General features: G+C 46.2%; 1 pseudogene; it reads right to left on the bottom strand.

Moving 5' to 3' along the window:
- Positions 1 to 23318: 23318 nt before the first annotated feature.
- Positions 23319 to 23436, bottom strand: LOC126459730 (5S ribosomal RNA; annotated as a pseudogene).
- Positions 23437 to 26661: the final 3225 nt, after the last annotated feature.

Raw genomic sequence — 26661 nt, 5'->3', positions numbered from 1 at the left:
CACGCACGGCACAGCGGACACACCAGGAACCGCGGTGTTGGCCGTCGAATGGCGCTAGCTGCGCAGCATTTGTGCACCGCCGCCGTCAGTGTCAGCCAGTTTGCCGTGTCATACGGAGCTCCATCGCAGTCTTTAACACTGGTAGCATGCCGCGACAGCGTGGACGTGAACCGTATGTGCAGTTGACGGACTTTGAGCTAGGGCGTATAGTGGGCATGCGGGAGGCCGGGTGGACGTACCGCCGAATTGCTCAACACGTGGGGCGTGAGGTCTCCACAGTACATCGATGTTGTCGCCAGTGGTCGGCGGAAGGTGCACGTGCCCGTCGACCTGGGACCGGACCGCAGCGACGCACGGATGCACGCCAAGACCGTAGGATCCTACGCAGTGCCGTAGGGGACCGCACCGCCACTTCCCAGCAAATTAGGGACACTGTTGCTCCTGGGGTATCGGCGAGGACCATTCGCAACCGTCTCCATGAAGCTGGGCTACGGTTCCGCACACCGTTAGGCCGTCTTCCGCTCACGCCCCAACATCGTGCAGCCCGCCTCCAGTGGTGTCGCGACAGGAGTGAATGGAGGGACGAATGGAGACGTGTCGTCTTCAGCGATGAGAGTCGCTTCTGCCTTGGTGCCAATGATGGTCGTATGCTTGTTTGGCGCCGTGCAGGTGAGCGCCACAATCAGGACTGCATACGACCGAGGCACACAGGGCCAACACCCGGCATCATGGTGTGGGGAGCGATCTCCTACACTGGCCGTACACCACTGGTGATCGTCGAGGGGACACTGAATAGTGCACGGTACATCCAAACCGTCATCGAACCCATCGTTCTACCATTCCTAGACCGGCAAGGGAACTTGCTGTTCCAACAGGACAATGCACGTCCGCATGTATCCCGTGCCACCCAACGTGCTCTAGAAGGTGTAAGTCAACTACCCTGGCCAGCAAGATCTCCGGATCTGTCCCCCATTGAGCATGTTTGGGACTGGATGAAGCGTCGTCTCACGCGGTCTGCACGTCCAGCACGAACGCTGGTCCAACTGAGGCGCCAGGTGGAAATGGCATGGCAAGCCGTTCCACAGGACTACATCCAGCATCTCTACGATTGTCTCCATGGGAGAATAGCAGCCTGCATTGCTGCGAAAGGTGGATATACACTGTACTAGTGCCGACATTGTGCATGCTCTGTTGCCTGTGTCTATGTGCCTGTGGTTCTGTCAGTGTGATCATGTGATGTATCTGACCCCAGGAATGTGTCAATAAAGTTTCCCCTTCCTGGGACAATGAATTCACGGTGTTCTTATTTCAATTTCCAGGAGTGTACATCCAGGTTGTGGGAGGAGATAGCAATGGAAATGGAAGAGACAGGTAATTTTCATCGTTCCCGTGCGTTTAGTGACCAATGAAGTCGTAGATGATTTGATTTTTTCCAAGTTTGTCACAAACGCTTAAAACCGTTTTGTGTTGTGTTTGAAGGTTGATTACGGTAAACGTTCTTGGTGATATCAGAGGGCAGGGACAATATGACGTGTTCTCTTGTCCTTTTTCGTGAACTGCCCTAAATGAAAATGTACTAAGGCAGGAGGTATTACTTGCCAAACCTGAAGTGGAGCTTCATTGTTAAGTAGTTTCTTAGACCATTACCGCGGGAATTTGAGTTTATGTCAAATCCCAAATTTTTCTAGTTCATACAATATAAGAGGAATTTTGCATCGACAGAAATGAAGACAGTTCAAGTAAGGTTTTAAGTGTATGAAGAAAGTTCGTCTACATAAGCAAACTACTTATGTTAGCTAATGGGAGATTTAAAGGCCTTGTACAACCACTGTTACTGTCTTGTGCAATGATCCATCATAAAATTTTATTTCACATTTTGACAAATAAGTTTCATTCTACAGTGCAATGTATGTGTAAATGATGGAAGTACTGTTTAATAATGTAGTACACTGTCAAGGCCTGATACTTGGGAGCATAATTTTAAGTATTCGGTACATACCAGTCTCAACAAAAAATGTAAACTCTTCTCTCACCTCTCATACCACAGCAGTACCTCTGTCATGCGACCTGTGAAGTGCCCAAATGCCTGTCCAGTTTATTTGTTTCAGCCGAACTCACTGGAAAGTCTACAGAGCCCTTTTTAGCTGTTACTATATTGTTTAACAAACTAATACATTTTACGTTGTTTTATGCTTAGACAGCGCCAGTAATACATGTCATTTATTTACCATTAATCAGAAAGCACGTTCGACCACTAGCCCTGCGTGTGACTATCGTTTGTTGAGTACCTCACACTGTTGTGTCAAATTTATGATTGCATATGACCGAATTAGACATTTCTTCAAGGGGAAACCTCCGTCGCCTAGCAAATTATTTGGTTATCTTTCTTCACTTCCAGGAAGCTGTTTCTCATTGTAAATTGCAGAGCATCACTTTCGACGAGTTTGCATAACTTCTCGTTTCCGAACACTCGACTGTCACTCTGTTTGCCCTATGCACTAACTTGGACGCTAATGAAGCTGTAATTACTTTCCACGACTGCTTGCAACACAATTGAGAAAAAAGTACTTATAGTTGTAGTAGGCCTACATACATCCAGAATGCTTCGGGCACTTGACTCTAATACGTAATTGGGAAATTTCCATTGTCTCAAGCATTTGTCATGATGATTCCACTTCCTATGATGACGATGGAAATGGCTTGCGCCAAAATTCCCCATAACACACAACAAGCATCATGAACGATCCGCACCAACTGTAACATTGGACAGCCGAGACGAATAACCCAAAATTTCGAAGGGCGAACCGGTTGCGAGCCTGTGAAAAAACATCTTAAACTGTATTAGTAACATAAGTAACAAACTTCACAACGGATTATCACTTTATTATAGTTGTTAAAGTGTGGAAAAGTTGACGGAGTCTGAGGGATTGTTTTCGGAGAGAAAAGAAAAAAATCAAACGGTAATATTTCTGGCAGGAGGATCTTTGACTAGCAACGATCTTAAACACCTGTGTCTGCTTGCCGTTACAAAAGTCTTTCAAGTAGTGGTTTAAAAGAATTGTTACAGTTCGTGAACTTGGTTGTGTTATAGTCTAATTCACAGGAAACACTGTAGCCTAATTCGTTTCGGTTCAGAGGATATGATTCCTGTGTGATCGAGTTAAAAAGGGCAGCTTCGTCGGCATGGTTTGCTCCTTAAACGATTACAGCACGGCGCTACGGTCAGTTGTCAACACCGTAGCTATGAAAGTGCTGGGCAATGCGCGTGCTGTTGAAACTTCCACAACTGAGTTGTCTCAACAAACCCCGATCGGCTGCTCCCGCAAAACAATAATCTTCTGTTTCTGTCGAAAATGTGATCTCACCAGAAAAAGCTGTCATCATCGACAATGTTCTCAATGACGTAATAGATGACAACGTAAAATCGGTAACTGACATAATTTCAATATTACGCATTGCTTCACATATCTGGGGGCAATATTTGTATTTTTACAAGATCTGTTGAAAACGTGGATCTATTAGTTCAGAAGCGTAATTTGTGTGTTATAGAAACGATGACGCCAGTAAGGTGCTTCAAAAGTACCCGAGTTATTTTGTCTAATGTATTTCCATTTATTAGTAATGGTGTAATAATTAAGAAAATGTCTAAATGGAGACATATACTAGTGCATGTGACAGATGTTCCAACTAGCTCCAGGATTCAGGGACGTTCTCATATAAAACAACTTCGTCGCACTGGACAATATACAGGGCGTACAGGCCGGCTGTTGTGGCCGAGCGGTTCTAGGCGCTTCAGTCTGGAACCGCGCGGCCACTACGGTCCCAGGTTCCAATCCTGCCTCGGACATGGATGAGTGTGCTGTCCTTAGGTTAGTTAGGTTTAAGTAGTTCTAAGTTCTAGGGGACTGATGACCTCAGATGTTAAGTCCCATAGTGCTCAGAACCGTTTGAACAGGGTGCACATAAAGTCCAGGAATACTTTCAATTATTTATTGCACAAGAACCAAACATTGTACAGATATCATACATATGTCATTTTGAAGAGAAACTCTGAAAGTTGTTTTTTCATGTATACCGCCACAGCGTAGTTTGGTAATCTGCCGATAGTCAGCGCTAGTCGCAAACATGGCGAGTTCAAGTGCGGAGCAAGCTTTCTGTGTGTTGGAGTTCGACAAAAACAAGAGTGCTACAGCTGTTCAACGGATGTTTAGAACCAAGTACGGTAAGAATCTACCATGAAGGAAAGCCATTTACCATTGGCACAACGAATTCGTTACGACGGGTTGCTTGTGCCCGGCAAAGAGAAGCGGACATCCCAGTGTGAGTGAAGTAAATGTGAAGCGCGTACGAGATACATTCATAAGGAGTCCAAAGAAATCGGTGTGTCGTGCATCTCGTGAACCCGAAATGGCTCCAATGACGGTGTGAAAAGTCCTACGACAGAAGCTGTCTATGAAACCATTCAAATTGTAACTAGTGCAGAAGGTCAATGCCGACAACAAAGACAAGCGTTTTCGAGCTGTGCTACAGAAGGGGACAGTTGTTTCATGAAATGACCTCCCCGATCACCAGATCTCGCTCCGTGTGACTTTCTCCTGTGGGGACACATTAAAGATCTGGTGTATGTACCGGCTCTACCACGTGATGCAGCAGTGTTACTGACGTCTGCCGGGTCACTAATTGTTCCCATATCGAATGTTTGAAAAAAACAAAACTTTCAGAGTTTCTCTTCGAAATATGTGTGACATCTGTAAAATGTTTAGTTCTTGTGCAATAAATAATTGAAAGTGTTCTCGGACTTTATGTACATCCTGTACAATCAATGATTTAAGCAAAGTACCAGCCAAGATACGGATTCCCCATGAACGCAATTATTTCAGTTTGTATGTTTTCATGGATGACGTTGTATGTCGTCATCGCAAAGATGCTGGTCGATCAAGAAAGATATCTCGCAATTACTGACTGTTCCGATTGGTGAAAGCAGTTTCCAAGTCTCGTACACAATGCTGCCACACGGAAGTCCGTACCATTGATACAAGAAGCGGCTCCGAAAATTCCTCAGCCTCTCGGTACAAGAAGTAGTTCCTATAATTCCTCTTCGTCCCACACTGTCCTGAAAAGAGCAACATACATCTGACTCTGACGATGCTGTTCTAGAAATTGACCTAGAAACACTAAAAGACGTCGATCTGATTTCGATTTTAGTAAAGATACTGTTAACAGTTCAGTCGTCACTAATAACAGTATTTCTTCCAATGGACACGAGATTAAAGTTCTGTCAGATGAAACTGTCAATGTCATTCCTATGGAAACTAAAGGCTTACGTGAATTTAGCGAGACTGACGAATCTAACACTAACGCTCACGTAGAGTCCGGAGCAGCAGCTGCACAACAAGACAATGACATGATATATACAGCATCCGAATGTGCTTCGTTAATATCAGAGTCCTCACTGAGAGGTGGACCACTGGCGGAAGATATCCACATAGATTACCTCAAGTGTTCAAAAGAATTCAAAGGCTTTTTGAAAGCGAAAAGAAATAAGAAAATAATACTTCCCATTGCGAAACAGTAGACTAAATATTTTGTAGCTTTGCAACTATTAATTGTTAAACAATTTACAAAAACCACGTTGATTCGTCCGAAGTAAATAGTACACAACGCAAAGAGAACACCTGATTATCACTAATGGCAAGCCGGTCTGAGCGGCAGAGCGGTTCTAGGCGCTACAGTCTGGAACCGCGCGACCGCTACGGTCACAGGTTCGAATCCTGCCTCGGGCATGGATGTGTGTGATGTCCTTAGGTTAATTAGGTTTAAGTAGTTCTAAGTTCTAGGGGACTGATGACTTCAGAAGTTAGGTCCCATAGTGCTCAGAGCCATTTTTTTTTAACTAATAGTAACACCGAAGACAAGCCAAACAACTTGGTCTTTTCGAAAACAAGTCAAGAGCATTCAAATAAAACTACAGCGCTCTAGAGATGCAACAGTTAACCTAATGCAGCTTATTGTTCAATATCAGATTGACGTTGCTCTCATACAAGATCCATATTATTATCAACAAAACGTAGGCGGAATCACTAGAGATTACAAGATATTTAGCGCAAGCGACACAAGGAAAAGGGCAGCAAAGCTGATAACCAACGAAGATATCGATCCCATAACGACCAGCCAGTTGTTCGACGAACATTCAATATTTATAGAAATAGTAAAAGAAAATTTGTAATTTTCCATAGCTAGCGTGTACTTAGTTTCAGAAAACTCATTGAAGATGACCTGACAAAAATTGACGACATGATAGCCTACAATAAAGGAGTTGGTTTAGTAATTGCTATGGACAACAGTGCAAGATCTAGCATATGGCATGATACAGCAACAAACTCCAGAGGAAAGGAGATGGAAGAATTTCTGGTTTTCACTAATCTGTACCTAATGAACGAGGGGAATCATGGACCAACTTTTGAAAATAGTAAAGGAAAGAGCAATATTGATTTAACTATAGCCAACTATCATCTACTGCCGATGCTAAGCCAATGGACGCGTAGCGGAGAAGAGTGTACCTCCAACCACAAGAGTATTACTTTTAACAGAGGAGTGTGCCCAGCGGTATATGCTGGGAGCATAATTCAAATTAAAAAAAATTTATTGCTACAGACGAAAACTATGAGAGACTTTGACAGGTAAATTTTTGGAAGAACTTACGCAAAAATACAAACTTGTCAAGCCTTTTGTGACCACTTGTTGACAAACTACCTGCTGGCTTCTATTTCGGGCTCTTCGGACGACGTTTTTTTGATGATTTTTCTGACGCATTGTCAAAGTTTCATCCCCCATTGCTGGTATTGTATTGTATGTATTGTATGTTAACCGGGGTTCGGAACGACGGAGAGGCTCCGTCCCCGCCGCAGCCGCAGTGGTCCACAACCCCAGAACTATAGACATATATCTCTGACGTCGATCAGTTGTAGAATTTTGGAACACGTATTTTGTTCGAGTATAATGACTTTTCTGGAGACTAGAAATCTACTCTGTAGGAATCAGTATGGGTTTCGGAAAAGACGGTCGTGTGAAACCCAGCTCGCGCTATTCGTCCACGAGACTCAGAGGGCCATAGACACGGGTTCACAGGTAGATGCCGTGTTTCTTGACTTCCGCAAGGCGTTCGATACAGTTCCCCACAGTCGTTTAATGAACAAAGTAAGAGCATATGGACTATCAGACCAATTGTGTGATTGGATTGAAGAGTTCCTAGATAACGGAACGCAGCAAGTCATTCTCAATGGAGAGAAGTCTTCCGAAGTAAGAGTGATTTCAGGTGTGCCGTAGGGGAGTGTCATAGGACCGTTGCTATTCACAATATACATAAATAACCTTGTGGATGACATTGGAAGTTCACTGAGGCTTTTTGCGGATGATGCTGTGGTGTATCGAGAGGTTGTAACAAAGGAAAATTGTACTGAAGTGCAGGAGAATCGGCAGCGAATTGACGCATGGTGCACGGAATGCTAATTGAATCTCAATGTGGACAAGTGCAATTTGCTGCGAATACATAGAAAGATAGTTCCCGTATCATTTAGCTACAAAATAGCAGGTCAGCAACTGGAAGCAGTTAATTCCATAAATTATCTGGGAGTACGCATTAGGAGTGATTTAAAATGGAATGATCATATAAAGTTGATCGTCGGTAAAGCAGATGCCAGACTGAGATTCATTGGAAGAATCCTAAGGAAATGAAATACGAAAACAAAGGAAGTAGGTTACAGTACGCTTGTTCGCCCACTGCTTGAATACTACTCAGCAGTGTGGGATCCGTACCAGATAGGGTTGATAGAAGAGATAGAGAAGATCCAACGGAGAGCAGCGCGCTTCGTTACAGGATCATTTAGTAATCGCGAAAGCGTTACGGAGATGATAGATAAACTCCGGTGGAAGACTCTGCAGGAGAGACGCTCAGTAGCTCGGTACGGGCTTTTGTTAAAGTTTCGAGAACATACCTTCACCGAAGAGTCAAGCAGTATATTGCTCCCTCCTACGTATATCTCGCGAAGAGACCATGAAGATAAAATCAGAGAGATTAGAGCCCACACTGAAGCATACCGACAATCCTTCTTTCCACGAACAATACGAGACTGGAATAGAAGGGAGAACCGACAGAGGTACTCAGGGTACCGTCCGCCACACACCGTCAGGTGGCTTGCGGAGTATGGATGTAGATGTAGATGTAGATGTAGATGTAGACGACTAGAGCAGTCGACTTCACCCCTCCGCCGCCCCACACCGAACCCAGGGTTAATGTGCGGTTCGGCTCGCGGTTGACCCCGCAGGGAACGTCTCACACCAGACGAGTGTAACCATTATGTTTGTGTGGTAGAGTAACGGTGGTGTACGCGTACGTGGATAACTTGTTTGCACAGCAATCGCCGACACAGTGTAACTGAGGCAGATAGAAAACCGCCTAAAAACCATCTACAGACCGGCCGGTTCACCGGACCTCGACACAAATCCGCCGGGGGGATACGTGCCGGGGACCAGGCGTTCCTTCCCGCCCGGAAAGCCGTGCGTTAGACCGCACAGCCAATCGGTCTCCCATTGCTGGTGGTGGACTGGAGTCGAGCTCGCGGTCGCATATTATTCGTATCTGGCGCGCCAACATCGAAGGGCTTCTCCGTGCTCATTTCTGGTGCAGTTCTCCTCTTGCTACCTGCAATGGTCGTTCGCTGCAATACTAGAATCCAGGATCCGTTTACCTTGAGGCTTTCTTCTATCTGCTCGTGTATTTCTATGGCTTCTCTGAACAAGCGGGTGTGATAGCTCTTGTCTACAGCCAGAACTTCCGTGTCCGCGAATTGCACTATATGGCCGGTCTTACAGAGCGCGTACTGTGCCACGACTGATTTCTCCACCTGCCACAACCTGCAATGCCGTTTATGTTTCGTGATCCTGGTGCTGATTGATGGTCTAGTCATTCGAACATAACTTTTCCGCATGTGCATAAAATGCTGCATATTGCTATTATAAGGTGGTCGCTTTTCTCCTTTGCCGATCTTCAATCAAACAGTGTCTCAGACCGGCAAAGGAGAATAGGGAGCCACTTGCAGTGTCGGAAATATACGGCATACCATGCACACGCGGTGATGTTTATGCTGGAGTGACTGGACGATTAACCAACACCAGGATCACAGAAGCAGAGTCCTGCACTGGCGGCTCACGGGTTTGCGCGGCCCCGTCCTCTGTCTCCTCTACTCAGCTGACGCCCGCAGCAGTGGGTTGCTCGGCCCGCCGCCGCCCACCGCACTCGACGGCTGGGACGCCTATCAGGTATACATCCTGCATTGCGCACCGAGCTCTACCGCTCTAGACGTGCTGTTACCTCCTCTCAGTGAGGGATTGTCCGCCCCCGGTATCAGAGTGGTCAGCGCGACAGAATGCCAATCCTAAGGGCCCGGGTTCGGTTCCTGGCTGAGTGTTGTGTTGTCCTAATCATCATCATTTCATCCCCATCGACGAGCAAGTCGCCGAAGTGGTGTCAAATCCAAAGACTCGCACCGGGCGAACGGTCTACCAGACGGAACACTCTAGTCACACGACATTTACATTTTAGTGAGGGATTTCCCTATATACCGTGAAAAGCGTTTAACTCGAAACTGTTGGGGCTGAAATGCACTACCGGCCGTTAAAATTGCTGCACCACGAAGATGACGTGCTACAGACGCGAAATTTAACCGACAGGAAGAAGATGCTGTGATATGCAAATGATTAGCTTTTTAGAGCATTCACACAAGGTTGGCGCCGGTGGCGACACCTAAAACGTGCTGACATGAGGAAAGTTTCCAACCGATTTCTCATACACAAACAGATGTTGACCGGCGTTGCCTGGTGAAACGTTGATGTGATGCCTCGTGTAAGGAGGAGAAAGCGTACCATCACGTTTCAGACTTTGATAAAGGTCGGATTGTAGCCTATCGCGATTGCGGTTTATCGTATCGCGACATTGCTGCTCGCTTTGGTCGAGATCCAATGACTGTTAACAGAATATGGAATCGGTGGGTTCAGGAGGGTAATAAGGAACGCCGTGCTGTATCCCAACAGCCTCGTATCACTAGCAGTCGAGATGACAGGCATCTTATCCGCATGGCTATAACGGATCATGCAGCCACGTCTCGATCCCTGAGTCATCAGATGGGGACGTTTTCAAGACAACAACCATCTGCACGAACAGTTCGACGACGTTTGCAGCAGCATGGACTATCAGCTCGGAGATCGTGGCTGCGGTTACCCTTGACGCTGCATCACAGACAGGAGCGCCTGCGATGGTGTACTCAACGACGAACCTGGGTGCACGAATGGCAAAACGTCATTTTTTCGGATGAATCCAGGTTCTGTTTACAGCATCATGATGGTCGCATCCGTGTTTGACGACATCGCGATGGAGGTCCTGTACGGGCCTTTCTGGATACAGAAAATGTTCGACTGCTGCCCTGGCCAGCACATTCTCCAGATCTCTCACCAATTCAAAACGTCTGGTCAATGGTGCCCGAGCACGAGTGGCTCGTCACAATACGCCAGTCACTACTCTTGATGAACTGTGGTATCGTGCTGAAGCTGCATGGTCAGCTGTACCTGTACACGCCATCCAAGCTCTGTTTGACTCAATGTCCAGGCGTATCAAGGCCGTTATTACGACCAGAGGTTTTCTGAGTACTGATTTCTAAGGATGTGTGTACCCAAATTGCGTGAAAATGTAATCACATGTCAGTTCTAGTATAAATTATTTGTCCAATGAATACCCATTTATCATCTGAATTTCTTCTTGGTGTAGCAATTTTAATGGCCAGTAGTGTACGTTTCTTTATTGAAAGAATTTCATTTTACATGATGCATGCGAAATAAATTCTCGACAATACATTCGAAGTTATTTTTTTGAAATTCTATTTGCTGCTAAAATGTACACATGCAGTTGCTAACACAACTGGTTACATACGTTTGTTTTTACCTTGAACATCTTCGTTTTAAGCAAAATGTTGGGTTGTATTCGTATAGATTTCTCGGGCGTTATACACGTAAATTAGATTTCGACACATCCAGAACCGAATTCGAAAACTAACTGACTAGTAGAATGAAATGTGATGACGCTGGCCGGATTTGAACCTGCCCACAAGCAGCAATGTTTATTCTGTTCGTTCGAACAAATAAACAAAAATAAGAACAAAACTTATGTGTGTTGATGTGGTACGCCGGACAGGGTGGCCGAGCGGTTCTAGGCGCTACAGTCTGGAGCCTCGCGACCGCTACGGTCGCAGGTTCGAATCCTGCCTCGGGCATGGATGTGTGTGATGTCCTTATGGTAGTTAGGTTTAAGTAGTTCTAAATTCTAGGGGAGTGATGACCTCAGCAGTTAAGTCGCATAGTGCTCAGAGCCATTTGAACCATTTTTGTTGATGTGGTACGTGAAGTAGGTAATGAGTATCTAATTTTCCAGAGAATATGGTTATTATCGTGTCGACCATTTTGTTTCGTGCTAAAGAAAAACCGAGTATGGCGTTACGCCGGGTCCACACGAGTGTTTCACGCCAACGGATTATTCAGATTAAGCGTTTTCGTGATAAACGATTGTCACTGCACTTTAAAACGTGATGACTTGGGTTGCGATAAAACTGCCAACATAATGTCTACAATCCAATAACAATTCAGAAAGAAACGTTCGTTTATTTGGGTGCAATAAATCAAAACTAATATGAGAGTAATTTGCACAAATGAAATCTACAAGAGAAACAGATACAATAATCGACAACCGTTTTAGAGATAACATAATACAAAACGTGGTGTGAAAATAATTTACAGCATATTCCTTTATCCATTTTCTTTGATATTGGAGTTGCTATGAAGAAACAGAAGAGCATCAACATTTTCCGGGTACAAAAATGACCTTAGTGCAGTTAGAATGAAACCTGCAGAACTAAAATTTCTCTCTCATGCAATGCTGGATGGCTGTACGCACAAAGTTTTTCTGGAAATCTTCCGAAACATTTGTAGGTTTTCATTCCACTAAGAAGCCACATTTTTGACCAATTTACACACCTGGTTTAAGTACATATCTAACTCATCTGTGGGAGTCGGGTTGTCATCAATGTCTGCTCACAAAGTATACTTCCGTAGTTTTGTTCGTAGTGGTAAAACAGAATTTTATATACCGTTTGGCAAATCAGCAGAAAGTAAAAGTACTACTGAGAACGAAAGCAAGTGTTTCGTTCTTAAAAATATTTGAATTATCTTCCAGCATTTCAGAACTTCGCCCAAGTTGCTCTTAGATTCTATCTGGGCAGTTTGACAAACAGTTTACATACATTTGGCAACTCTTTGCGCGACAATATACATCAGGTGACCGTCTTTTCTGCGGCCGAATTTAGTTTCGTTTGACAGACGGCGCTTCACAAGGGAGCGTCTTTTTCTGTCTAGCCACTCGAAATTATTGATGTAGTAGTTAGTATGCTGTACCTCTCCCATGACTTCATACCTCTGAGATTCAGGCATCATTTTCAGATGGCGAAATGGTGCCCACAGGAAAGCAGGTAGCTCGTGCTGCCTTTTTCATAGGCTTCCTTGGCAACAGGAGGTACAGTGTAGGCGATTTTTCCGGTTTCAATTCTTATGTCTTCTTGAAGGAATGTATGAGAAATCCCTGCTTTACAATTCATGAAATAATTTACGTGCTAGTGTATACGAATTTAATATAAAAACGCAACAGTATGGACACAGATAGAACAGCAATCAGTTCGTCCATCAGTTACTTCTATTCCCTCTGTTTCTCATTTCTCAGAGAGCTTTTTACACAGTGCCGAATACTGCCTTTTGACCGATTCAACCATGGTAAGTCGTGTGTTCCAGCGAGTAAAGTTCGACTGCTCCATTGTTCTCTCTAGGCATTGAACAAGGCCACTTTACTTTGCAAATGTCACAAGCTCCTTGACTACAGTCAGAACAAAATGAAGTTGCGGGCAATTGGAAGACATGTACTGGACATTAAAAGCATTTCTTAGCACTGTGTTCAGCTTACGACAGGAACGATCCAGTCTAGAATATCTTCGAAGAGCAGCGGTAATGACGGTACTTTGATCAGTCCTAAAAGTTAAGTCTTTGAGAAAATTCTCGTGAATACCAAGGGAGATAAATCGTCTCAACAATTGCTTCCTAATATTTTCAACTGTTTTAGGCTAGTTTGGAAACCATGTCGTAAACAAGAAGCGTGATCTGAGGTCGCAGTTAACAAAATAAGAAACTGTACGCGTCAGATAACGATATTTCCTTGTGCTAGATGTCCACATATCTGCAGTCGCCAAGAATTTACCTCCATTCACATAATAAGTTACTTCCGGCATAATTTTCTTTCTAAGGTTTTCCGCTTTTTCTGCTATGTGTTGTGAGAGAGTTTTGAGGTAAAGCACAAAGTTCAAATGGTTAAAATGGCTCTGAGCACTATGGGACTTAACATCTGAGGTCATCAGTCCCCTAGAACTTGGAACTACTTAAACCTAACTAACCTAGGGACAACACACACATATCCATGCCCGAGGCAGGATTCGAACCTGCGACCGTAGCGGTCGCAAAGCACAATAGTTTTTGCTGATATTTTTCCATAAGTCGCTGCAATGTCGACTAATCTCCGAGCCAGATCAAAAAATCCGTCACACCCAATAGTTTCATAAAATCTCAAACCTCGCGCACACATAGCCATGAATTTATCAGTAATTTTACTCTGAGCAAATTTGGGAAACCATTTTTGATCAACTCAAGCCAAATACAAATGGCGTGAAATATGCGAAGTGCCAGATGATCCTTCAGCATGCAAGTAAAAATCATTACCCTCAACACAACAAACATAGTTAACACTGTTGCTCTCACCATCTGCCACAGTCTTACACACTGACGAAATTGAACTTGTGAGACATGGCTCAGGTCTTGAAGTTGTGTACTCACCAGCCATTACTTTTTGTTTCATTTCCCATTTTCTTGACATACTTTCGTTTCTTTTCGAACCACTTGCAATTGCCGTACTCATCTTCTGTATAGTAAGAAAAACATGTAAGTCCGTTTTACCGTCACTTTTATTTGAGAAATCATAAGACAAAGTATCTTTGCAAAAGATTCAGTACGAACTTTTGTAAACGATTTCTTAGAATTTGTTAATGATTTATCATTCGTCATTTATTTCTCTCCATCGCAATAATTGTGTTAGAACAGCTGTGTTACATAGCATTTGTTTTGTAAGTATGAAGTCATCACAGTGTTGTACAACTGGAACCTTCCTCGTTATAAAAATTGAAAAGCTTAAACCGTTTGCATGAAATTGGGAGAGGCTACTACTGTCATTAGGGAACGCAATAAAGTACCCGAAGTGAGGAAACACGGTAACGAATTAAGAAGCAATATGTGGCAAAATACATAATGGCAGTTTTTCTACGAGTGCTTCTGCAAAGATTAATAAAAGAAATCGTATGCTCATTGGGTTAAACTCTAAAATGAGACTCCAAGATTTCAGACATAATACGTATATTTTTGAATAAGAATACAAAGATCAAAATACGTTGAGAAAGGAAGATGGTCTTTGTCTGATAACAATCTAGAGTGCACGTGAAATAATATGGATATACAGGGTGGTCCATTAATCGTGACCGGGCCAAATATCTCACGAAATAAGCGTCAAACGAAAAAACTACAAAGAGCGAAACTTTTCTAACTTGAAGGGGGAAACCAGATGGCGCTATGGTTGGCCCGCTAGATGGCGCTGCCATAGATCAAACGGATATCAACTGCGTGTTTTTAAATAGGAACCCCCTGTTTTTTTATTACATATTCGTGTAGTACGTAAAGACATATGAATGTTTTAGTTGGACAACTTTTTTCGCTTTGTGATAGATGGCGATGTAATAGTCACAAACATATGGCTCACAATTTTAGACGAACAGTTGGTAACAGGTAGGTTTTTTAAATTAAAATACAGAACGTAGGTACGTTTGAACATTTTATTTCGGTTGTTCCAATGTGAGAGGTACATGTACCTTTGTGAACTTATCATTTCTGAGAACGCATGCTGTTACAGCGTGATTACCTGTAAATACCACATTAATGCAATAAATGCTCAAAATGATGTCCGTCAACCTCAATGCATTTGGCAATACGTGTAACGACATTCCTCTCAACAGCGAGTAGTTCGCCATTGACAATGCGCTGACGCATGTTGTCAGGCGTTGTCGGTGGGTCACGATAGCTAATATCCTTCAACTTTCCCCCCACAAAGAAATCAGGGGACGTCAGATCCGGTGATCGTGTGGGCCATGGTATGGTGCTTCGACGACCAATCCACCTATCATGAAATATGCTATTCAATACTGCTTCAACCGCACGTGAGCTATGTGCCGGACATCCATCATGTTGGAAGTACATCGCCATTCTGTCATGCAGTGAAACATCTTGTAGTAACATCGGTAGAACATTACTTAGGAAATCAGCATACATTGTATCATTTAGATTGCCATCGATAAAATGGGGGCCAATTATCCTTCCTCCCATAATGCCGCACCATACATTAAACTGCCAAGGTCGCTGATGTTCCACTTGTCGCAGCCATCGTGGATTTTCCGTTGCCCAATAGTGCATATTATGCCGGTTTATGTTACCGCTGTTGGTGAATGACGCTTCGTCGCTAAATAGAACGCGTGCAAAAAATCTCTCATCGTCCCGTAATTTCTCTTGTGCCCAGTGGCAGAACTGTACACGACGTTTAAAGTCGTCGCCATACAATTTTTTTTTCTTTATTGTTATTTTAATCACCTTATACAAGGCGGGCTGTTAGCAGCATACTACGCTGCTCTTCAGCCGTGAGTAGTACAATAACATGACATAGAGGTGGCACAGATAATACGATAAAAACGGCGGGCAAAAACTGTAGACACGAAAAACAATAAACATGAAGCCGTTCACGATGGACGAGAAAAAACACTAAAACTTGTTGACACGGCGCACATAACACGGATGACTGCGACAGCACACGTGAACAGGGGTGGCGTGACGGCGAAAGAACACTAAACACAAAACGAAGGCACACACACGAGACACTGATGGCGATGATCACTGGGGCGCGAATGTCCACTGAGCGTGTACGAGTACGGGGACCTGCCAAGAGAGGAGGAGGGGGGGTGGGTGGGAGAGTGAGAGGGGAGAGCAGAGATGCCACGGGCAGGGCAGATAGGGGAAAGGGGTGAAGGGGGTGGGGAAGCCTGGGGGAAGAGGGGTGGAGGAAGGGGGATGGGGGGAAAGGAGAGAGAAGGGAGGGAGGGTGCCTAAAGGAAAAGACACAGGAAGTGGGCGGGGAGGATCAAAGTTGATAGGAGGGATAGATGGAGGGGAGGAGGACATCATCAGGGAGGGGAAGCTGACGGAAGCCACCTAGAGAGAGGGTAAGGAGGGTGGAGAGATGGAGACCAGGTGGGACTTGGGGATACAGGCGCGGCAGCAAGTGGGGGTGGGAGAGGATGGGCGAGACAAGCAGGTGAGGAGGATCGAGTTTATGGGAGGTGTACAGGATCCGTATCCTTTCAAGGAAAAGGAGGAGGTGGGGGAACGGAATGAGGTCGTACAGGATCCTTGTGGGGGAGGGGAGACGAATGTGATAGGCGAGGCGGAGAGCATGGCGTTCAAGGATTTTAAGGGATTTATAAAAGGTAGGGGGGGGGCGGAGATCCAGGCCAGATGGGCGTAGCAAAGGATAGGGCAGATGAGGGATTTATAGGTGTGGAAGATGGTGGAGGGGTCCAGACCCCACGTACGGCCGGAAAGGAACTTGAGGAGACAGAGTCGGGAGCGTGCCTTGGCTTGGATTGTCTGGAGACGGGGGGTCCAGGAGAGGCGACGGTCGAGGGTGACGCCAAGGTACTTGAGGGTGGGGGTGAGGGCGATAGGACGGCCATAAATGGTGATATAGAAATCAAGGAAGACGGAAGGAAGGGGTGGTTTTGCCTACAATGATCGCCTGGGTTTTGGAGGGATTGACCTTGAGCAACCACTGGTTGCACCAAGCGGTGAACCGGTCAAGATGGGATTGGAGAAGGTGTTGGGAACGCTGTAGGGTGGGGGCGAGGGCAAGGAAGGCGGTGTCATCGGCAAACTGGAGTAGGTGGACGGGGGGGTGACGGCGGCGGCATGTCCGCCGTATACAAAAGGTACAGAAGGGGGGAGAGGATGGAGCCTTGGGGCGCACCGGCGGAGGGAAAAAGGGTGTAGGAATCCATGTTATGGATGGTGACGTAGGAAGGACGGTGGGAGAGAAAGGAGCTGATCAGATGGACATAGTTAATGGGAAGGGCAAAGGTTTGGAGCTTGAAGAGGAGACCGGAATGCCATACGCGGTCGTAGGCACGTTCGAGGTCCAGGGAGAGGAAGATTGCAGAGCAATGAGAATTAAGCTGCTTGGAAAGGAGATGAGAGAGTTGAAGGAGAAGGTCATCGGAAGAGAAGGACGGCCGAAAGTCACACTGGGTAACGGGAAGGAGGCGGTGCTGGCAGAGATGCTGGTGGATGTGTCGGGTCAGGATGGATTCCAGGACCTGGCTGAAGACCGAGGTAAGGCTGATGGGATGGTAGGAGGAGACGGCGGACGGCGGTTTACCAGGTTTAAGGAACATCAAGATACGGGAGGTTTTCCACAGGTCGGGGTAGTAGCCGGTGGACAGAACTACATTGTAGAGCCTTGCCAGGGTGGGGAGGAAAGAGACAGGAGCTTCACGAAGGTGGCGGTAGGTGACACGATCGTGACCAGGAGCAGTGTTGCGTTTTGTGCGGAGTGTAGCAATGAGATCCTGTGTAGTGATAAGTGCATTGAGTTCCATGTGTGCAATGTTGTCCAAGTACTGGAAACCAGGTGCGAGGGGAGGGACAGAGGTGCCAGTTCGATCGCGGACATCTGGGAAGAGGGAGTAATCGAACTGGGGATTATCGGGGATGGAAAAGATATTGGAGAGGTAGGAGGCAAAGTGATTGGCCTTACTGATCATCGGGGATGGAAAAGATATTGGAGAGGTAGGAGGCAAAGTGATTGGCCTTACTGAGGGTGTCAGGGAATGGGTGATCATCATGGAGAAGAGGATAGTAGAGGGAGGGTTTAGTTCCGGTAAGGCGACGGAAGGCTGACCAGAACTTGGACGAGTTTATAGGTAGGGTAGCATTTAAACGGGTGCATGTCTGTCGCCAGTCCTGGCGTTTCTTAGCCGTGAGCAAATTTCGAATGTGTTGCTGGAGTTGCCGGCGGCATTGTAGTGTTTCCGGGTCACACGTGCAGAGGAAGGCACGGTAGAGACGGCGGGATTCACGGAAGAGGAGGACGGCCTGTGGGGGTAAGGTAGGACGGTGGGGATGGATGGCGACAGTAGGGACATGGGCCTCCATGGCCTCAGACAAGGTCTGCTGGAGAAAGGAGGTGGCATGGGTAACATCATCAGGGTGGTGGTAGGTGGAGGGGTGGCTATCGACCTGGGTGGAGAGGGTATCCCGGTAGGCATTCCAGTTGGCACGGGAATAGTCATGGACGTACTTTGGGGGAGGGTCATTACGAGGGTCGGGGCAGGGGCGACGACCGTCTGAAACGGTGAGGAGGACAGGGAGATGGTCGCTACCAATAGGCTCCAGGACATCCACTGTTATGCGGCCAAGGAGGTTAGGGGAGAAAAGGATAACATCGGGAGTGGAGTTGGATTTGGGACGGGTGTGCTAGGGAATGGGGATGAGGTCGCCTTGAAGGGAGGAGAGGAACTGATGCCACCGCCGTAACTGGGCGGCGGAGCGACTATGGATGTTGAGGTCGGCAGCGATCACGCAGGAGGAGAAGGTACGGTCAATGTGGGAGAGGAAGTCGAAGGGAATGGGGGCGTTAGGGCGGACATAGAGGTTGGCGCAGGTGACGGTAAGGCTGGGGAAGAAGAGACTAAGGATCAAGTGTTTGGTGGGGTCGGGTAGGAGAGGTTGGAGCCGAACTGGGATCTGGCGGTGGTGACCAATGGCAACTCTGCCACGGGCAATCGGGAGGGGATTATCGGAGCAGTGAAGGAGGTATGGCGAAGTGTGGATGGTGTGGTGGGGTTGGAGGAAGGTTTCATTGAGGAGGAAGGCATCCACGCGGGGGGTGGCAGGGGTGTGCAGGAAGAGGTTCTTGTTGGCGGGAAGGGAGCGGATGTTGTTGAAAAGGATATGGTGCTGTCGCACCATGACAGGGATTTAGACAAGGGTGTCAAGACGGGAGAAGGTTAAATGGGCCTGTTTGTTGGAGTAGGTGGCATACATTTTTAGGTGGAAAATGGAATGGGCGGCGAGGGATATCTGTTGGAGGGTGTGGGGGCGCTGGAATGGGTGAACATTTTGGAGGACGATCGTGAGGAATCTGATGATGTCCTCAGCGGTAGCGGTGGGCAAAGGGAATTGCCGGGAGGTGTGGGGGCGTCCAGAGGGCGGACAGGAATGGTGAGTTCAGGAGTGGTAGGAGGGGGATGGGCCTTACATTTCTGGGAATAAGTAGGATGATGGAGGTTACAGGTATTACAGGAGGGGGGGGACTAGAGATTGGGGCACTGCCGTAAGAAGTGGGCTTGCTTACAGTGCGGGCAGGTGGGGGCCTCGCGGCACTCAGATGTCGGGTGTGCATTATGTTGCAAGCACCTCTGGCAGCGGAGGGATTGAAGAGGGGAACGGGAAGAGTCAACTTGGTAGTGTTGGTGAAAGAGAAGGGCACCCTCCTTCAGGAGATGGTCTATGGAGGGGGCGTGTTCAGAAAAGACCCGCATAAGGCGGGTGGGGCCGGCTGAGTTATGGATGCAGCGAACCGCACGCATCTCCAGATGGGGATGTGCCTTGAGCTCTGCCAACACCTCCTCCTCTGTGATCGTTGGACTAAGCCGAGTGATCACGGCAGTGAGGGTCGGCTGGCGATGCGGGGGTTGGGGTTGGCGGGAGGGAGGTGGGGAAGGAGCAGGGGTGAGGGAGGCATTAGGACCAAAGCGGGTGACAGGGATGTGGGAAAGGAGATCTGTGTGGAGGGTAGGGCTGGGGGAGGAGATGAGCACTGTATCACGGCGAGGAGTGAGGAGGGAGATGGGGGCACCGGGAAAATTCTGGCGAAGAAAGAGGGTGAGGTTCCGGGCCTCAAGAAGGGAGGGATCAGGACGGGAGAGGAGGTAGCGGTAGGAGGAGGGGAAGGAGGAGGGGGAGGGGGCAGAGACAGGCAGGGAGACATCCATGGCATCATAGGCTGGGGAAGGGGGACGAGGCGGAGCCTTTTTGGGAGTAGAGGAGGCAGGGATGCCACTGGGGCGCTTGACGGCGGTGGAGGAGGTGTGGGGGATGGGAGCGACTGGAATGTAGCGGGGAGTGGCAGGTCCTGGTGCTGGAGTCGGCGCCGGAGATGGTGAGGGAGAAGGCGAAGGCGATGGTGATGATGAAGGCGAAGGGGAGAGTTGAGTGTGGCCCTAGTGGGGGCCACGGAAACGGAAGGAGCAGAGGGAGGGAGTGGAGGGAAGAGATCAGAGGAGGCACGGGAGGGAGGAGCCGGGGATGGGGTGACAAATAGTGAGGGAGATGGGAGAGTGAGGAGTGGGGGGATGGACTGAGGGGGTGAAGGGGCACACCACGGGATAGTGGTGGCGGTGGCGGAGGGGGATGTGTATATGATGGCGTTGGTGGTGGCAGTAGTGGTGGTGGTGGGGGTTGACATTATGATAAGGGGAAAAACACAGGACAGATCAAAGAAGCAAATGAGGGACGGGCAAGGCGACGAGAGACACAGAGTGAAAGGGATGGAGAACGATGAAGGACGAAGGAGACTGGGGCCAAAGTTCCACTCTGCTGCTGCTGCTGGCGGGGGGGGGGGGGGGGGGTGCGACCCGGCTGGCTGGCCAGTGGGGACGCCGCTGCTGCTGGTGGCTGGGACCGCTGCTGGCTGGGACCGCTGCTGGCTTCTGGCTGCATGCTGGACCACTGCAGGGTGGCTGGCACCTGCAATATACCTATCGCTTCGATTAGAACCGGAAAGGCACAATCGAAGGGCGGTATCCTTCCGGATTACCGCCGGAGATCCGTCGCCATACAATTCCTGGTGCATAGAAATATGGTACGGGTGCAATCGATGTTGATCTAGCATTCTCAACACCGACGTTTTTGAGATTCCCAATTCTCACGCAATTTGTCTGCTACTGATGTGCGGATTAGCCGCGACAGCAACTAAAACTACTACTTGGGCATCATCATTTGTTACAGGTCGTAGTTGACGTTTCACATGTGGCTGAACGCTTTCTGTTTCCTTAAATGACGTAACTATCCGGCGAACTGTCCGGACACTTGCATGATGTCGGCCAGGATACCGAGCAGCATACATAGCACACGCCCGGTGGGCATTTTGATCATAATAGCCATACATCAACACGATATCGACCTTTTCCGCAATTAGTAAACGGTCCATTTTAACACGGGTAATTTACCACGAAGCAAATACCGTCCGCACTGGCGGAATGTTACGTGATACCACGTACTTATACGTTTGTGAGTATTACAGCGCCATCTATCACAAAGCGAAAAAAGTGGTCCAACTAAAACATTCATATTTCTTTACGTACTACACGAATTTGTAATAAAAAATGAGGGTTCCTATTTAAAAAACACAGTTGATATCCGTTTGATCTATGGCAGCGCCATCTAGCGAGCCAACCATAGCGCCTTCTGGTTTTCCCCTTCAAGCTACACGAGTTTCGTTCTTTGTAGTTTTTTCGTTTGATGCTTATTTCGTGAGACATTTGATCTGGTCGCTATCAAGGGGCCACCCTGTATATGGGAGAAGGGTAGGGAACTACAACTCAGAAAAAGATAACGAAAATCGAGAAAAGAGAGGGAACGTATTATTGTAAGACTGTGTACACCGAAACAAAAAAATGGTTCAAATGGCTCTGAGCACTATGGGACTTAACATCTATGGTCATCAGTCCCCTAGAACTTAGAACTACTTAAACCTAACTAACCTAAGGACAGCACACAACACCCAGCCATCACGAGGCAGAGAAAATCCCTGACCCCGCCGGGAATCGAACCCGGGAACCCGGGCGTGGGAAGCGAGAACGCTACCGCACGACCACGAGATGCGGGCTACACCGAAACAATAAAGCAGTAAATTTATAATTGAATGATGGGTGTAGACACATTTAATAGATCAACACGGTAGCAGGATGATAAGTGAACACGTATCCCAATATGTTTCTCGATGTTTTGAGGCAGAGTAATTACTGAAAATAATTTGATAAATACCGACACAGATCGCATGCAGACTCTATCAATTCACCAACAAAGACAAAATAATATATATGACTCTCTGTCTCCTCGGCCACGGTGGCCGAGCGCTTCTAGGCGCTTCAGTCCGGAGCCGCGCGACTGCTGCGGTTGCAGGTTCGAATCCTGCTTCGGGCATGGATGTGTGTGATGTCCTTAGGTTGGTTAGGTTTAAGTAGTTCTAAGTTCTAGGGGACTGGTGACCTGAGATGTTAAGTCCCATAGTGCTCAGAGCCTCTCTCTGTCTCTAGTAGTGAATTCCTCGACGTATTTTCCTGACCTAACGTATTTGCCTCTATTTTTTGAAACATATTTTTTTAAACAAAGAATTTTTCAACGTATATCGATTCGTGTTCCTTTAACAATAACCATGGACAACTTTTATTACCGAATTGTGACCAGATTATCATTGCTTCACATTCCATGCAGTATTTAGTATGTTACATGTTTGATTACGTATTAATAGTTCTTATGTAATGAGTTCTACCATTTTTTTCTTTACCCACAGTGTGCACAGCACTGAAGAAATGAACGTTGCGTAAAGTCTTATGCACATATGGAACCAAACCTACAACTCTCACCAACAGAAACAAATATTTGCGAGTTTACTACGACAAACACCAGGAATAGGAAAGTAGACTTTTTTTCTTCAATCCAAAAACACGCAAGCCGCCACTTTGGGATTTCTTACAATCGACTTTATCATATTCCAGCTCTACGAAAAGTATACATCGTTTCAGAAACCTTAGAACTAATCTCCGTCCGAGCAGGCCTTGGAAGGCCCAGCAGTACCGACCGGCCTTCGTCCCATCCTCAGCCCACAGGCTTCACTGGATGCGGATATGGAGGGGCATGTGGTCAGCACACCACTCTCCTGGCAATACGTCAGTGCACTACACCGGAGCCGCTATTTCTCAAGCCAGTAGCTCGTCAGTTTGCTTCACAAGGGCTGCGTGCACCTCGCTTGCTAACAGCGCTCGGCAGACCGGATGGTCACCCACCCAAGTGCTAGCCCAGCCCGACAGCGCTTTACTTCGGTGATCCGACGGGAACCGGTGTTACCACTGCGGCAAGGCCGTTGGCTCACAAACACTGGTAGGCTAAAAGTAATAAAAAATCTAGTAGATGACTATAATAAAATTAAACTGAGCCTCACGACGTGGCAGCGACGTATAGATGCTGTAGCTAGTACACTGAGTTGCATGTGTTGCCTTGAATGTTCTTCCCAACATGGCTCTAATTATACTACGAGAGGCCAAGCCCATGACGTGTAGTTTTGACTAAATTGTTAGAGTAAAACTTGAAATAGAAGTGCATAAATTAACGAGAAAGTAATGTATGTGTTCCCAGTTGGTAGGAAAGGTAAAGTTACTCTGGACAGCTTCAAAATACTGTGCGGGATAGCCTGGCGCACACAGTGATGGCACGGTCTCGCTTCGTCTGACTGTGTATTGGCCAGTGCGGAACAGTGTGGTGTCAGCCCGTGGGCCGGGGAGATATGAAGGGCTGAGAGGGCAGCGCCGGCCCGCAGCACTCCGGTCACGAGCAGGTGGCCCAGCCCGGCCTGTCGAGGCCTACGGCAAAGACAGGCCGCGGCTCGTACGTCACGAAGGTAGGCCTGCGCTAGCTCGCTCTACTCAGCAGACAAACTACGTTTCTACACCTGTTAACACGTAACTAGGTATGTACGTACAAACGAGAATTGCATCTTCTACTGGAATCCGCTACTATGGACTCTTACTGTTATTAGTCCTACGATGATCGGCCTACTTATAATTTGTTACGGCTGTACTGGAGTTCAATGAAATTAAAATCATTCCAAATGATTATCAGTTGCATACGGCACCATTGTGTTGTTGCTGTGGTCTCTAGTCCTGAGACTGGTTTGATGCAGCTCTCCATGCTACTCTATCCTGTGCAAGCTTCTTCATCTTGTGATATTCGCTATTTTTGACTTCATTAAAACAGCACATACGAGTAGTTAATACTTTCAGCCAGAAGGCAAATACTTGTTTATAAATAATGATTAATGTATAATAAGGCGTCGCATAGCGACGGTGGAATTTTCTAAATAATGTAATTCGTCGTCTTGCGCAGCAGTATAAACAGAAGAATACGGATAGATATGCGATCCTTCACTATTTTGTTCGCGGGAGAACAAATGAAGCCTTGAGCGCTAAAGACTGGTACTGTTTTTCTTAAGTAAGACGGACGCAGATTTGTGGCGGTCTGATCTAATTTTTTTTACTAAATAAATGAAAACGTGTTCCGTCTAACTTTGAGTGAAGTGTAAGAAGAACTGTTATAACTTATCGTGACGACGCACGGGTGACTCAAAAGGACAATGGCTATATAAAAGAGCGCTCAATGGACATGATACGGACATAAAAATCTACCGTCATTGTAGTACTAAGCTTAAGGTACGATATATTTTTAGTTACAATAAATATTTGTTCTGGGAATACTGAATCATTTAGCAGTGCTCATTCCTATCATCTCCCCAGTATTATTTTAATTTTAATTATGCATTTTGCTAAGATTACAGACACCAAGATCAGCAGTCCAATGTGCGTGTTACATTGATAAAAAGAAAACTGTTTTATCGTCATCTTGCATCATCTTTAATATTGAATTTCCCTTTTGTGTGATATTACAGTTGTTTTTGCGCCCTTAAGAACTTTCTGGTCCCTTAGGAAATTGTTTTGTCATAACAATAACTTCACAACCGGGTATGATCGTATCTACGATCATGAAGTAATTAGAAAGACGATAACGCAATTTCTTAATCAATAGCACGCTAGCTGTGACTGCTTCAAGCCACGCGAAACTGCAAGTAAAAACTATTCACATTTCATAATGCAATATTTTATGACAATGGTCAATCCATGATTCTTATGCCATTTGTGATTTATAAAACAGTAAGCGAAATCTCAAATCCGAAATTTTCCATTGAATAACAACATCACTTTTATTTTGTAACATCACACTTGGCGCCCGAACAGGGACTTGACCAAAAATTAGTTCAGATACTTGGAAAATTTTCTATGTGCTTGTGTTAATAAATGTTCTGTCGTTTCATGTACACATCATCTCTCTGTGAGAATGACGGAAAATATGCTGGTCAATAATGCAGTTTAATTATCGAGAGAAAGGAAAAGAAAAGAGACGCGAATTTGCTGAGACAACATAGCGGTAACCAAGCCATCAAAAAGTAAGTCAGAATTTTGCATACGCAGTGTAGTGCTTCAGTAGCAACGTTGCTTTTCCAAGTCGATCCACATCCTTTCTATCTCCTTCCCGCTATAGAAAATCTGCTTTATTTTATCTTTCAAAGTAAAATTCTTCGTAGTCTGATAATATAAATTTTTTCCATTGTTAGAATAGCTGTATTACATTTTCAAAATGGTGGATATTTTGTGCAATTTGCAGTGAAGAGCATCTTTATTCATTTGTCTGAAACGTTTGGCTTCCATCTTGTCTTCTCGCCAGATAGAATTTCATTTGTTGCTCACGCGAGAGCGGTGCTCTTAGCGGACTCATCACGTCACTAACAAACGACGAAAGCCTTGCGTAGCACGTGGTTTACTGACGAAAATGGCAGATAGTAAACAGAGACAGGTGACAACAGGAGACGGGAGTGAAGACGTTAACAGTATTTCATACCCTTTACGATCGCGAACGGTAGGTTCCCGTGTGGAAACTGAACTAACCATGTCTGTAACGGAAGAAAGTGACCCTAAAGTCCAGACTATCCCCGCTGCGGCTACAAATGACCTCGGTGCGTTAATGAAAATGCTGAAACAACAGTTTGACGCAGTAAATCAGACTATAAAAGCACAGAATGAGACTGTTAACGCGCGATTAGATGCTGTAAGCGAATCTGTAAAAACACAGCTAGGCACAATCAAAGCAGATCTGCATAAATAAATTACGGCTGAATTAAATACCCAGTTGGGTGAGGTGCAAACTAAGATCAGTGATCAAATTCAGAAAATGCAGAAACAAGTGAAAAGTGAAATAGCTGAAGTATCTGGAACATTAAACACAAAAATTCAGGCAGCTACTAAAGAAATAAATTCAGTTAAAAATACAGTATCTGACATTAAAGGTGTAGTAGAGGATCTGTCGAGGTAGCTAGACTCAATCAATATCGAAGAACAGGTTCAGAGTACCGTGAAAGCACACGCGGAGGCATTGTCGGAACACTACGGTGAATGGATAAAGGGTAAAGATATTTTTTATCGATAAGAAGGTCAGGGAGGAGCTTAGAGAGACTGTCAAGGATGTAACATGTGAAATCTCAGCTGC

Source organism: Schistocerca serialis, chromosome 2, assembly GCF_023864345.2.
Source record: "Schistocerca serialis cubense isolate TAMUIC-IGC-003099 chromosome 2, iqSchSeri2.2, whole genome shotgun sequence".
NCBI classification, from domain to species: Eukaryota; Metazoa; Arthropoda; class Insecta; order Orthoptera; family Acrididae; genus Schistocerca; species Schistocerca serialis.
This window is presented reverse-complemented; position numbering and strand designations above follow the sequence as displayed.